General features: G+C 37.1%; 1 pseudogene; it reads right to left on the reverse strand.

The window, feature by feature from the left end:
• Positions 1-2,160: 2,160 nt before the first annotated feature.
• LOC123323602 lies at positions 2,161-3,072 on the reverse strand (annotated as a pseudogene).
• Positions 3,073-14,708: the final 11,636 nt, after the last annotated feature.

Raw genomic sequence — 14,708 nt, forward strand, 5'->3', positions numbered from 1 at the left:
ATGGACCCTCCCACCCCAACACAGGCAGTGACTCTGTAAGACACTTGGAAGATCAGGCCAGGGAGCACAAAGAACCACCCAAACCAGAAAAGTAGGGCATCTGTACCCAGATGTGGGAAATTGAGGCTACGACCCAGGCGCAAATCCCCCACTCCGGTAGAGGGTCCAGGTGTGGGGTGTCTGTGAAGGGAAATGCCGTTCCCTCTGTTGGGGTCTTACTCCCTAATGTCAGCGATTCAGGGCTGGATGCCAAGACCTGGCTGGTGCTTGCCGCCATCCAGAGTGCAGTACCCATGTAGGGTCACTGTGCCCAGATGTTGGTGCTTCCATGGCCTGCAGGCCTCTGGCCTAGGCTGGCTTCAGCCTGATGTCTTGGCTACACACCACCTGGGCAGCCTTTTATCATTTGGGGTATGTTCTCCTGAGTGAGCAAAGGATGCCAAGGCTGAAGACAAGAGGAAGACCAGCAGCTGGGAGAGCTCTCCATGGGAATCAAAGCCATTGATAAACTTTGAGAGAACTGGGTGGATTTTAACACAAGCAAGAAGAGTAATAAATAACTCTCCAAGAAAGAGTTTAAGCTAACAAATTCCCTCCCAATGGCTGTGGAATTACATTAACATTTAAAATAAAATTCTGTTTTTTTTGGAGAGATTGGGTGGCTCAGATGGTTAAGTGTCTGCCCTCAGCTCATGTCATGATCTCCAGGTCCTGTGATCAGCCCCATGTGCAGCTCCCAAGTCGGTGGGGAGTCTGCTGCTTCTTCTCCCTCTGCCTCTCCCCCCAGCTTGTTCTTTCTGTGTCTCTGTGTCTCTCCCTCAAATGAATAAATAAAATCTTTACAAACAAAAATAATAAAATTTAAATATTTTTTAAAATCTGCTTTTTAATTTCGTTTACAAGAAGGACAAGATTGAAAGACCTTGCCAGAAGGCCAGGGCTGCCTGGGCATGGCCCAGCATGAGGAGGGAGCTGGGAGCAAGGGAGGAGACCCAGGCCCTGAGCTCAGAGGAGTCCTATGCTGAGGACATGGAAGGGAACATGGGCTGCTGCGTGGGTCACCTCCTGGAGTGGGGGTTGCATGACCTTCAGGATGTCGGTCAGCTTTACACTGTTCACACACACTGACTGCTCTAGAGCTCAAGGCCAGCTGCTGAGGGGGGGTGCTAATCCGATAGAAAGGAAAAGCGAAGCAGAGTGTCTACACACAGGTCTTTCTACATAGACCATCTCTAACCCGAGGACTCACAGCCTTTGTGGCAAAACGTGGCTCCAAACTTGGGCCACTTAAAGTCTCTGTTTGCAGCAAGCACTTTCACATTCCATTGGCCAAAGCAAGTCAAGCAGCCAAGCCCATTCAGAGAGAAAAGTAAATTTGGTCCATCCAGAGGGCTGTGACCAGGAAGGGAAGGTGAAAACATGGGAACAGATAATACAGTGTACTTTATTTTCCAGAATGATCATTATTCTGTTTCCAGTGCCCAGCACAACGTCTGGCATTAGTAAATGAAGCCAAGATGTTTGAAGAAAAGACTATGACCAGTTTTTTCTATACCTGGTTATACCTCTAATTCTTTTCATTTTCGATCCAGAAGGATTTAGGTTTGAATGCAAACCTAAATTGGGGGCAGGAACATCAAGAATAGTAAAATTAAGAACAGACAGTATTTCTTGAGTGCTTACTGTGTGCTAGAAAGCCTGCTAAAGGTTTTAAGTTTCCTATGTCATTTCAAAATAAAGCAGATGTACAATGTATGCCCAGGGCAGAAATTGAACCCATGTTGTGAGATTTTGCTGGTAATGTTTGAGGTTTGTCTTTCTTGAGATCCCATGATCAGGGCCAATGAACATTAAAAGTTGAAAATCTCCTTTATTTTATCAATGTCTAGCATATCTTTTACTTACAGTGGCTCAGCCATTTACTCTTATTGCTGAGGTCCAAAGTTTAGAACAAAAATACTATGACAATGGTTGGAAGCAGCACAAATGTAAATTTCAATTAATTTACTAAATATAAAATAAGTATTTTTTAGAACAATGCAAACTAGTCAAGTGAGAGCAAAATGTATTCCTACAACAGAAATTTCATAATGGATCCCGTTTGGCTGCTGCCAGTTTATCCAATTCCTCTCACTATAGACGTCCCAGAAAATGTTTCTCTAGCCATTTTCTCAAAGCCCCCTTGACGTCTTTGTTCCTCACACTGGATAAGGGGGTTCAAAACAGGTGTGAAGATGGTGTAAGAAGCAGAGACCACCTTGTCATGGGCCACTGAGTGGTAGGATTTGGGCCGCACGTAGATGAGTAGGAGAGTGCCACAGAAGAGCCCCACCACAGCCAGGTGAGAGGAGCAGGTGACAAACGCTTTCTTCTGAGCTGCAGTGGACCGCATACAGAGCCCAGCAGCCAAGATGAGACTGTAGGAATGCAAAGTGAGAGACAGAGTGATCAAGAGCATCAGGAGGCAACACACATACGTGAAAAACTTTAAAAAGGTAGCGTGGGCACAGGGAAGGTGCGTGAGTGTGGGTGCCTCACAAAAGAAGTGGTTGATTTCTCGAGAATGGCAGTAAGGGAAGCTCAGAGTGGCACCAGGCTGCTTCAGCCCATCCACCCCTCCCTGAAGCCAGGAGCCTGTGGTCATGTGCAAGCAGAGCTCCTGATTCATGAGGATGGGGTAGCACAGGGGGTGACGTATGGCCACATAGCGGTCATAGGCCATGGCCGCTAAGAGGAAGCACTCACCCTCTCCCAGCATGGGAAACAGTAAAATCCGGGCTCCACAGCCAGCAGGAGAGATGGACTTGGTGCCCATCAGGTAGTTGGTTGCCATTTGATGGACTATGGTGGAGACCAGCATCATGTCCGTGAGGGAGAGCTGGCTAAGCAGGAAGTACATGGGTGTGTGCCACTGGGGTCCTGATGGATGAGCACAATCATGAGGGCACTGCCCATCAGGGAGATGAGGAAGAGCATGAGCACCCTTGAAAAGAGGAACAGATGGGTCTGAGTGTAGTTAAAAAGCCCTAAAAGAATGGAGTTTATCTCTGTGGTGTCATTTGCATCTTCCATGGCTCCATTCATGCCTGGAAGACAAGGAATGAGAGTTGCTTGGAGCTAAGTTTAGGCATTTACTTAAGAAGAGTTGGTCAAATGACATAGAAACCAAAATGAGACTTGGAGGAATCATTACATCTTTAATCTTTCACTTTGTGACAGGATATTTGCCTTAGCATCCTATCACACTGCTCTGCTGTTATTACACAGTATTTTTTAACCCTAAGATAATTGCATAACAAGTATATATCACAGTACACATTACATTTCTATTATTTCTCTATGTCTTGTTAGTATGCCTCACATAATTTACTCATGATGTTAGGAAATATTACGAAATTCCAGTTTTCTAAATTTGTGTACTTCTGTGTTGAAAGAGCCTCATAGTCCCACATTTTAGTCCATATTGATGTGATATATCTCTTAATTATGACTTTTCCATGTTTCTCATATGCTCAACGTAGTTTTTCAAGATTTCCTTCAATGCCATGAGGAATTGTTTTAATATAAAAAATACACAAATCTATATGTAAAACTACTATAACTCAGATTGCAGGTGAGGGACACAAAATGGCTATATTTCTCTCTTTTCCATGTGCATTCAGCATATGGTTTCAATATACCAGGCTCCCAGCTACCACAGATACTGCTCTGGAGCACCTATCCACATACAGACCATGTCATCATGGTGTGTACTTGTGATTACAGGGAATTTATCTCAGTTTAGAGAACTTGCAACAATTAATTTTTATACCTAATATGTACTCACAAAATGCTGAATTTAATTAAATGTGTGCATTATAAAAATAAATTTCATAAATGAATATAACCCTAGGGAACATAAAAAAAATGTTTTAATTTGCAGCCTTAAACACTTTGTTACCAGTAATCACACATCTTTAAAGATAGGAGATACATTTATTTATGAACAGATAAAATTAATTAGCAAATTGATTACATTTTAATTATCTGGTTAGTTGGTTAATTATCTAACTGGTTAAGGAAGACATGTTCAAATAAATTTATGCCCCAAATTACTCTGAAGTACAGCATCCCCTGTGAATAAAATAGGAAACATCTCCTGTAATTGTAGGGATTAATTGTCTTTTCCCTAAAGCCTCAAACTTTAATTTTTCTTATCTATAAGTATCTATGGTAGTAGAATTAGATGTACATGCAGTCTCTTTTATATTTATGTGACATTTGTCTTTTCCTTACAAATTCACTCTTTTAAAGACAGCAATAGATTAATGATTACCATGATGATTATGTTTGGGATTTATTCATAATGTATACAATATCGACTCCTTATTTAGTTTTTATGTAAATTAATTGGTGAGCAGGGCAAAATTTTTAAATGGGCAGTATCTTTTGTAAATATTAGCACTGTTTTCAGTGTCTAGCATATATGACCACTAACCATTATATCACTAAATGATATAGAGGTTCTTTTCATCAAAATAGCTATAAATAAGACATTATTATAAGCTTATGAGTTTAGTAAGTTATTAGTTACTGCTCCATTTCATTACAAAATTTATGTATAGCATAACATATTAATGAGTAGGATATTTCTAATTTTCTGTTAATATAATTTATGGCCTCATGCATGCGGCAAGACTTTAGTAAATAATATAAAGGTAGTACATTTTGGCTCTTAGATAACTGAATCCATAACTTTATAACTCTCAACAACTGTTGATTTTTGTTTCAGTTCTTCCATGGGATACTATCAGTTATTTTAGGGGCAATAATTAGAGTCAATCACAAAAAGGTGAAAATTAATTTTGTTTAAATTTCAAGTTTATTAATGGTACCGAGCAGAAACTCTTTTAAACTTTTGGATTAATTCTGCAAACTCACTGTTCAGAGGGATCACAACCAACACCAAGGAAATACAAATAATTATAAGAACATATACAAGCAGCTATATGCCAACAAATTAGGCAATCTGGAAGGAATGGATGCATTCCTAAAAACATATAAACTACCAAAACTAAAACAGAAGGAAAGAGAAAACCTGAACAGACCCAAAAGCAGCAAAGAAATTGAAGCAGTAATTAAAAATCTCCCAACAAACAAGAGTCCAGGGCTAGATGGCTTGCCAGGGGAATTCTACCAAACATTTAAAGAAGAACTTATATCTCTTCTTCTGAAGATGATTCCAAAAATAGAAATGGAAGGAAAACTTGCAAACTTACTCTATGAGGCCAGCATTATCTTGATCCCAAAACCAGGCAGAAACCCCAACAACAAGGAGAAATACAGACTAATATCCCTCACGAGCATGGATGCCAAAATACTCATCAAGATACTAGCCAATAGGATCCCACAAGATCTTAAAAGGATTATTCACCATGATCAAGTGGGATTTATTCCTGGGTTGCGAGGGTGGTTCAACATTTGCAAATCAAGAAACATGATATATCACATTTACAAAAGAAAACATAAGAACCATACGATCCTTTCAAGTAATGCAGAAAAAGCATTTGAAAAATACAGCATCCTTTCTTGATTAAAACTCTCCACAGCGTAAGGATAGAGGGAACATGCCACCATATGACAAAAGCTATATGCCAAAAGCCCACAGCAAATATTATTCTCAATGGGGAAAAACTGAGAGCCTTACCTCTAAAGTCGGGAACATGGCAGGGATGCCCACTCTCACCGCTGTTGCTCACCATAGTACTAGAAGTCCAAGCCTCAGCAATCAGAAAACAAAAAGAAATAACAGGAATTCAAATTGGAAAAGAAGAAGTCAAACTCTCACTCTTAGCAGCTGACATGATATCTTATGTGGAAGACCCCAAAGACTCCACCCCAAAATTGCTAGAACCGCTACAGGAATTCAGCAATATGGCAGGATTTAAAATCAATGCAAAAAAATCATTTTCATTTCTATATACTAATAATGAGACTGAGGAAAGAGAAATTATGGAATTGATCCAATTTACAATTGCACCAAAAACCACAAGATAACTAGGAATAAACCTAGCCATGGAGGAAAAGGACCTGTACTCTAAAAACTACAAAATACTTATGAAAGAAATGAGGTAGACACAAAGAAATGGAAAAAATTCCCATGCTCATGGATTGGAAGAATATGCATTGTTAAAAAGTCTATGCTACCCAGAGCAGTCTACACATTCAATGGATTCCTTATCAAAATGCCACCAACACTTTTCACGGAGCTGGAATAATTAATCCCAGATTTTGGATGGAACTGGTAAAGACCCCAAATAGCCAGAGGAATGTTGGAAAAGAAAATGAAAGGTGGTGGCATCACAATACCTGATTCAAGCTATATTACAAAGCTGTAATCAGCAGAACAGTATGGTTCTGAAACAAAAACAGACTCATAGATCAGTGGAAGAGAATAGAGAGCCCAGAAATGGATCCTCAACTCTATAGTCAAGTAACCTTCACAAAGCAAGAACCGATATATAATGGAAAAAAGACAGTCTCTTCAACAAATGGTGTTGGGAAAATTGGACATGCCCATGCAGAGGAATGAAATTCGAGCATTTTCGGGCTCCTGGATGGCTCAGTTGGTTAAGCGACTGCCTTCGGCTCAGGTCATGATCCTGGAGTCCCTGGATCGAGTCCCGCATTGGGCTCCCTGCTCAGCAGGGAGTCTGCTTCTCCCTATCCCGCTCCCCCCTCTTGTGCTATCTCACTCTCTCTCTCTCTCAAATGAATAAATAAAATCTTTAAAAAAAAAGAAATTGGAGCATTTTCTTATACCATACATAAACATAAATTAAAAATGGATGAAAGAGCTAAATGTGAGACAGGAATCCATCAAAATCCGAGAGGAGAACACACGCAGCAACCTCTTTGACCTCAGCTGCAGCAACTTCTTTCAAGACATGTCTCCAAAGGCAGGAGAAAGGAAAGCAAAAATGAACTATTGGGACTTCTTCAAGATAAAAATCTTTTGCACAACAAAGGTAAGAGTCCACAAAACTAAAAGGCAACCCACAGAATGGTAGAAGATATTTGCAAATGATATGTCAGATAAGGGTCTCGTATACAAGTTGTATAAGGATCTTACCACTCTCAACACCCAGAAAACAAGGAGTCCAGTCAAGAAATGGGCAGAGGATATGAGCAGACATTTCTCCAAAGGAGACATACAAATGGCCAACAGACACATGAAAAAATGTTCCACATCACTTGTCATCAGGGAACTAGAAATGAAAACCACAGTGAAATACCACCTTACACCAGTCAGAAGGGCTAAAATTAACAAGTCAGGAAATAACAAATGTTGGCGAGGATGTAAAGAAAGGGGAAACCTCTTACATTGTTGGTGAAAATGCAAGCTGGTGCAGCCACTCTGGAAAACAGTATAGACGTTCCTCAAGAAGTTAAAAAGAGAGCTTCCCTACAACCCAGCAATTGTGCTACTAGGTATTTACCCCAAACACGCAAATGTAGTGATCCGAAGGGGCACCTGCACCCCAATGTTTATAGTAACAGTGTCCACAATAGTCAAACTATGGAAATAGTCGAGATGTCCATTGACGGATGAATGGATAAAGAAGATGTGATATATCTAAACAATAATATTACTCAGCCATTGGAAAAGATGTGTACTTACCATTTACTGGAATGTGTTGTGCTAAATGAAATACTTTAATCAGACAAAGACAATGATCATATGGTTTCATTCATTTGTGGAATATAAGAAACAGTGCAGAGGATCATAGGGAAAGGGATGGAATAACAGAATGGGAAGAAATCAGAGAGGAAGACAAACAATGAGAGACTAACTATGGGAGAGAAACTGACAGTTGTTGGAGGAGAGGTGGGTCGGGGGATGGGGTAATTGGGTGATGGGCATTAAGGAGGGCACATGATATGATGAGCACTGGCTGTTATATGCAACTGATGAATTACTGATCTCTACATCTGAAGATGTAGACTAATTGATTTTAAATTTTAAAAATCTTATATTCATATTTTATTAGATTGTTTGACTTTTTCTTAAAGATTTAAGTAATTTCTTTGCATTTTGTTATTTTTATACATTTTCCTAAATTATTTGTTTATATACTTTGGAAATATATTCCTCAGCCTATTTAAACTATAGAGATAAAAAATTTTGTTATGTCATTTTTGCGTTGATGTTTACGTTTTATATTACATATATTTGGGATGCTTATAAGTTATTATTCATTTCTTGTTAATGGGCTGGATTGCAGTGATTGATTTTCTCACAATAAGTCATCTGTATATTATTCAGATAAAACTGCTAGTTTTGATACATAAATTGTTGAAACTGTGACCATGGTAAGATTGGTATTGTTTTTAAACAATCTTTCATCTATGTCATCAAATATATGAACCCTACAATATGCATTCTAGAGTTCTCCTCTTTATTTTTTGGTGTGAATAGACAGATCTGCGCCTTTATGGATTTGCTGAATGACAGGAAAGTGATATAAACATTCTTCAATTCAGCCACCCCAGAGTCAGGACATTTTGGAGAAGAGATATGAATTACAAATGGCTTCAATAACAAGAATAAGGAGATAAAACACTAGTCTTCTAACTTACTTGGTATGCAATAGGAAGATTTGGACATGTTATCATCACTCTTAAGTCAGTCTCCTTGTTTCTAGATTCAGGTAATTCATAGTTTGCTAGACAGTTTCTAGCACTGGCTTCGTTTGTTCTGTTGTGGTTCACTTTGTGTTTTTTTTTTTTTAATTTTTTATAGGAACATGATATTTAATTTCTTTTGTAGACTGCTTCCTTGTATGTACTTAGGCTAACACTAAGTGAACTGCTAATCTCCGTACATTCACATTTCCTGGAAGAAAGAAGCCATTAAGTGTTGTCACTTAGTGGCAGGCAGATGCAGAGCTGGGAATAAATAGCTGGGACTGAAAATTCAAAACATAGTTATCAAGAGTAGGGACTCTGGTTTTCTGTTTTTGACACTTTTTCCCCCAAAATTAGCTTAGCTGTATCCACAGGGTTTGATATTCACAGATGTTTATGAAATAAATGTTTATACATATAATTACAAGTTCCAATTGGCACACACACGTTAAAAACTGATGTCCACTAAGTTTTATCAGCTATTAAGTTATCTCACGATGAAGCGATCCAACCTTTTCATGGCAGGTTCTGATCAATAACCAGTTCACGGACGCCCAACACATTGGTGGCAAAGCCCAAACTGAACTCCATCCTCTGACTTCATTTGAGCTTTGCTTCCAACAAATTCCACTGAAGTAAGGTCAGAGCAGGTCTTATTTTCAAACTCACACGTCAGTCCCCATTCCCCCTATCTGCCCCTTGTCTCTTCCTCCATTGAATGAGGTCAGTTTCAAAATATGTGGGTAAACAACAGTAAGTCCTGAATTTGAAGAATTCAGCTGAGGGTCTTCAACCAGGGGAATGGGTTATTCCCATGGGATTCTTGGGTGGACTTTGAAGGAGAACATAAGGCGGAGGGACACCACTGAGTCATCCAGGTGTCCCAAACTCCACCAAAGCGAATCTCTCCCAGGTCAAGTCCCGTCGTGCTGACTGCTTATTTCAAGAGATTTGTGGAGATTAGCATGCAAAGTAGAAAAAAAGAAGGGGACAGTCTCGGAGTTTGCTGAATGACGTGATGGCCGATATATATGTGATGTGAAGGGGCAAAAAGAGGCGTCAGTAAAGGTTGCAGGGATTCAGAGCAAAGGGGATTGTTGCTGCCATCCATGGGCCAATATAAAGCATTGTGGTTCACTTTGTGCTCTATTCTTGTATTTGAAACTATCAGCTAATGCCCTTGCTTAAAACTACCTTTAGATATACTTTTTTTCTGATGATAAGTTACTTTAATTAAGATTTTGAAGGCCCTATGTCGATTTATGATTGAGGAAGAAATGACTTTAAGCTAACAGCATTTTAAATAAAAATTGTGATAACGTCAGACATTTCATTCATTCTATCTTATGTTTCCAATGAAAAGTCATGTTAAATGTCTTTACAACAAACACTTCCCCAGCAGGAAATTAAAGTTCAGAAAGTTATGTGACTTATTTAATAATGCACATTTTGAAAATTAGAGAACTGATAGCACTATTGTTCTCCCTGATCCTTCACTCAATACAATGGTTTTCTCTAACTTTATGAGTATAGAAGTACAGATTTAAGGACTAGACTTCTTGTGCTTGAATACCCATTCTACCGATTAGTAGTTGGGTAAATTTAGATAATTTAAATTTAAATCTGTTTTAATCTCAGCCTTATTATGTGCAAAATGGAATGGAATATAGAATCCTTCTCTTTAAGAATTAAGAGATAATACCATAGCACGACACAATACAATATCTCTACAAAGATTAGCCTTAATAATTTTCTTACTATTATATTTATTAGCTATAAGTAGATATTTCCCACCCAAACATTTTCAAGTGAAATGAATATTTATTTGAAAACTAACATGTCATTTAATTATACATTTTTTTAAAGTCTAGGAATAGTTTCAGTGACACAATATTTACAATACATTTGGATTGGACAATGCATTCAATCCACCATTTATGAAATTCTTAAAACCTAGAACACACACATAACTATGGTAATTCGAATCATTCTAAGGTAAGAGGTTCTTTGATTATTAATTTTGAAACAGTTTCTTATGTTTTAATATAACATTTTTTTAAAATTGTACTATAACATGGAATTTATGATACATAAAACAATGTCTCCCATTTTTAAAAAAGTAAGCACAAAGATTAAAAGATAAAAACTTATTTTTTGGTATTTCCTGTCAACAATTTAATTCAATTGTGAAGGTAGATTTACAATTCAAGAGTATATCTAATCATGTGTGTTGTTTTATTGCACATTAAAAACAGGAGGGGAGGTGGGTGGGGGGATGGTGTAACTGGGTGATGGGTATTAAGGAGGGCACTTGATGTAATGAACACTGGGTATTGTTTGCAGTTGTGAAACACTAATTTCTACCTCTGAAACTAATAATAAAACAGGATAAAAATCATATTATCTTATATTCTGTTTGTATAAAATCTATGATTACACAGAATCCAATATCCTTTTAGATTCATTCTTTTATTTCTATCCACACCTCAATGTGGTTTTCTCAGAAATAGCAAAGCTTCACCATTCCCATCTGTATCTTCTATGCTAAATGCCTCATTGACCAATATTTCGGGCTGGTCCTTTTCTCAATTAGATCCAAAACATTAAAGCTGAACGACCCTGATTCTCATGTACATGCTACATGTGTAGGAAGTCAGACACAACGAGGATGATAAAAAGTTGTAGAAGATAGTATTCCAGACTATGAGAAACCCTTAATATGCGATGTCTCATCCAATATAACAACAACTAAAACGAGTAGACACTAGTGTTATTTTGGAATTGCACATGAGGTAGCTGAAACGTGAGAAGATGATTTGTATCTGGAAAATCAAATGGGAGAAACCAGGTACCAAGGAGGTAACATCAATCCCAATCCCTGTTTCTGGAAGTTAACTTCCACAGTTCATATTAGTTCTCTCAGTTTTTTATCCCAACTATAATATTGATAGTGAGAAGGTTGACATATTAACAAACAAAATAAAATAAATAATGGACTCTCAAAGTCATAGGCTACACTAAATGATTATCTTTCATGTAACTGATAAATGGATTCAAAAAAGTGAACTAATTTTTATGCTTTTCTGGATGGATCCATTCCCAGGCTTGGTTCACCTACAAAATAGATCTCATTACAAATGGGAAATACAGAATAAGTATATTTTTAATAAATCTGTGAGTGCATTAAAACACATAAAATAACTGTAGAAATGTTGACTGAACCAAGGGAACACATGAACTCCTGTCCTCTCTACAGGTCAAGATACATTAAGGACCCTCTCAGTACGTTCCAGGTCATCCACAATTCCAGCAGGGAGAAGTGAGGAGGTGAAGTGCCATGAGCTTTTGCTTCAGTCAGAGCACAATTCTAAGATGTATTCCAACAACTGCAAGTTCTGTGAAGTAAAGCACATTCTTACATTCTCTGGGTCTCAAGTTTGTGTTTTAAAAGTATGTCCTTAAAAATGAATACAAATAGGGTGCCTGGGTGGCTCAGTCGGTTAAGCGATTGCCTTCAGCTCAGGTCATGATCCTGGAGTCCCGGGATCAAGTCCCACGTCAGGCTCCCTGCTCAGCAGGGAATCTGCTTCTCCCTCTGACCTCTCTCTCTCTCTCTCTCTCATTCTCGCTCTCTCAAATAAATAAATAAATAAAATCTTTAAAAAAAATGAATACAAATAAATAAAAACGAGTCATTAATTATGTGGTTGATGCAAGAAGAAAATAAGATCGTGTACAGTGAGTACTTAATTGAGCACTTGAAATTAGCAGGTATCAGTAAATAGTAGCTCCTCCTGCTTTCATGTACTCAAATAATTTTTCCTAGGGGAAACGGATGAATAGAGGAGGTAAATGATGAAATCAAATACATCCATCTAATTTGGGGTTCGAGCAGGAACCAAATTTCAAGTTTCTTGGAAAATTCATCATATATTCTGCTTAATTAATTTTTGGTAGAGAGACATACATAAGTATAGAAAATGTACATTCTCAGAGAAAATTAAAGAAACAGATTTAAAAAAGTAATTATTTTGATATCTTTACGACTGGATTTATTTTTTCTTTGTAACATAAATTACCAGTTAGAATATGGTAATGAATAATTGTAGGATAATAATGAAAATTGTCTGTATTTCAGTTTGAAAATTTTAAGCGAGAACAGTAAGGCTACCATTATCCCTTGGAATCACTGATATATGTTCTTCCAGATCTCATTCTAAAATATAACCCAAAAGAAAATGAAAAACACCCTATTTCCACAAAATATTTTTCACCTTTTTTTCAATGAATAAGAAGTTATATCATGAAAGTGTTAAAAGTACCACTATACAACACAATATAACAGCAAAATGGTATTAAATTGAGAAAAGCAAATCCATGTTTAAAAATGTATAAAATCTTTTTGACAAAGAGTAAAAGAAAAAAAGTTTCAGTGTCATTGAGTTGATATCCTCATATTTTAATTTCTCAGTTTTTCTATGGATGCTTTTCCATGGGTTATTACTCCTTAAAATTACAGAACTAAGTAGACAAAACCAAAAGCACTAGAGAACATGTTTTATGCACCCAGTTTCAAAGTCCTGCAACTCACCTGTTTCAGCAGAAGCCACCATAAAGAGGTGCCTAATGGTCCATAGCTCTGGCACCCAAATCGCTATTACGAATTCAGAAAGTGCTTCCCTTCCCATATAAAATGTGTGTCACCTGGCTAAAACCTAAGGAGTTCTGAGTTCCAGGCTCTGGAAATGCCCATAGGAAGGTATTTAAAGTAATACAGATGACCGAACACCTTCTCCATTTATTATCTCCATGTGGCTTATTTTAAAATCTCAGGAGAGTTGATCCCTGAAGAAATGTCCTGTTTGACTCACATAATGCTAAAACCAGGATATGAGGAACGTAAAAGTGGCAGCTGCCGCATAATAGTCTTAAAGGAGGTAACGTATGCAAACTACCCAGGAATGCCTTCAATCCTGCCAGCCTATATTTTAGCAATAACCAATGTGTCAAGAAAATCTGGCAATTACATAGGGGACAGAGTGAAATATATCCGCCCCCTAAAAAAAATCTTCCAAAAAGGGAAGACTAAATTCAACCTTTATGTTCTTGAAACTTTCAGATATATGATTTGGGATAAGTTACATGTGCAATCTAAGCTCCAGCTTAATCATCTATAAAAGGGGGATAATAATGTCTCTCTTATAGTATTATTTATTGAGTTAAATTATACAGTGAATAGGAAGCACTAGATATACCAAATATACATTTGCTTTCTTCTTTCTTCTTTTTGCTCAAGCAGAGATTTTTTTTTTTATTTGATTGATAGATAGTAATGAGGGAAGGAAATAAAAAAGTATACCTGGCAACAAATGCAACAAATGCTTTCATAAAAGTTGGAGATCATCACAATGGTTTACTAATGACACAAACATAACTATTCAGGATTACCTTATGTTAATTAAATTAAATTCATTAATTTTAGTATAATTCCCCAAAACAAGATATAAAGGGTTTTTAAAATTTTATCTTTGTACAGGTATTTACCAATAGATACAGTTAATAAAGTGAGACATGAGAGGAAAAATATATATATATATTATATATGTATATATAAGCATATATATATGACTCATATATATATGAATCAAAGGCTGGCAATTCTGGATAAGTTACTTAAATAAGAGAAAACAGCAATATTGACTAATAATGATATACATAACAGCACTAACCATTATCAAAAGTATATTTATTGAAGAAATACTGAGTGATGTGCACTGTGCTTAAAAGTGTATTTTCATGATTCTACTTAAATAGGACTAAGGAAAAACCCTCTATTACATAACTCAACAGCACCTTATACTTCACTGCAATCATTATAAACTTTCACTTCTTTAATTAATTAGTTGTAATACATTTTAAATTTTTATTGAAGTGATAATTAATTTTACTGGAGTGTACAAATGGAATCAAAAACATGAAAAATTTATAGTAATACAGTAAGATAGGTTAACCCAAAAAATCCACCCACCAAATATTATAAA

This window comes from Neomonachus schauinslandi, chromosome Y (genome assembly GCF_002201575.2).
Source record: "Neomonachus schauinslandi chromosome Y, ASM220157v2, whole genome shotgun sequence".
NCBI classification, from domain to species: domain Eukaryota; kingdom Metazoa; phylum Chordata; class Mammalia; order Carnivora; family Phocidae; genus Neomonachus; species Neomonachus schauinslandi.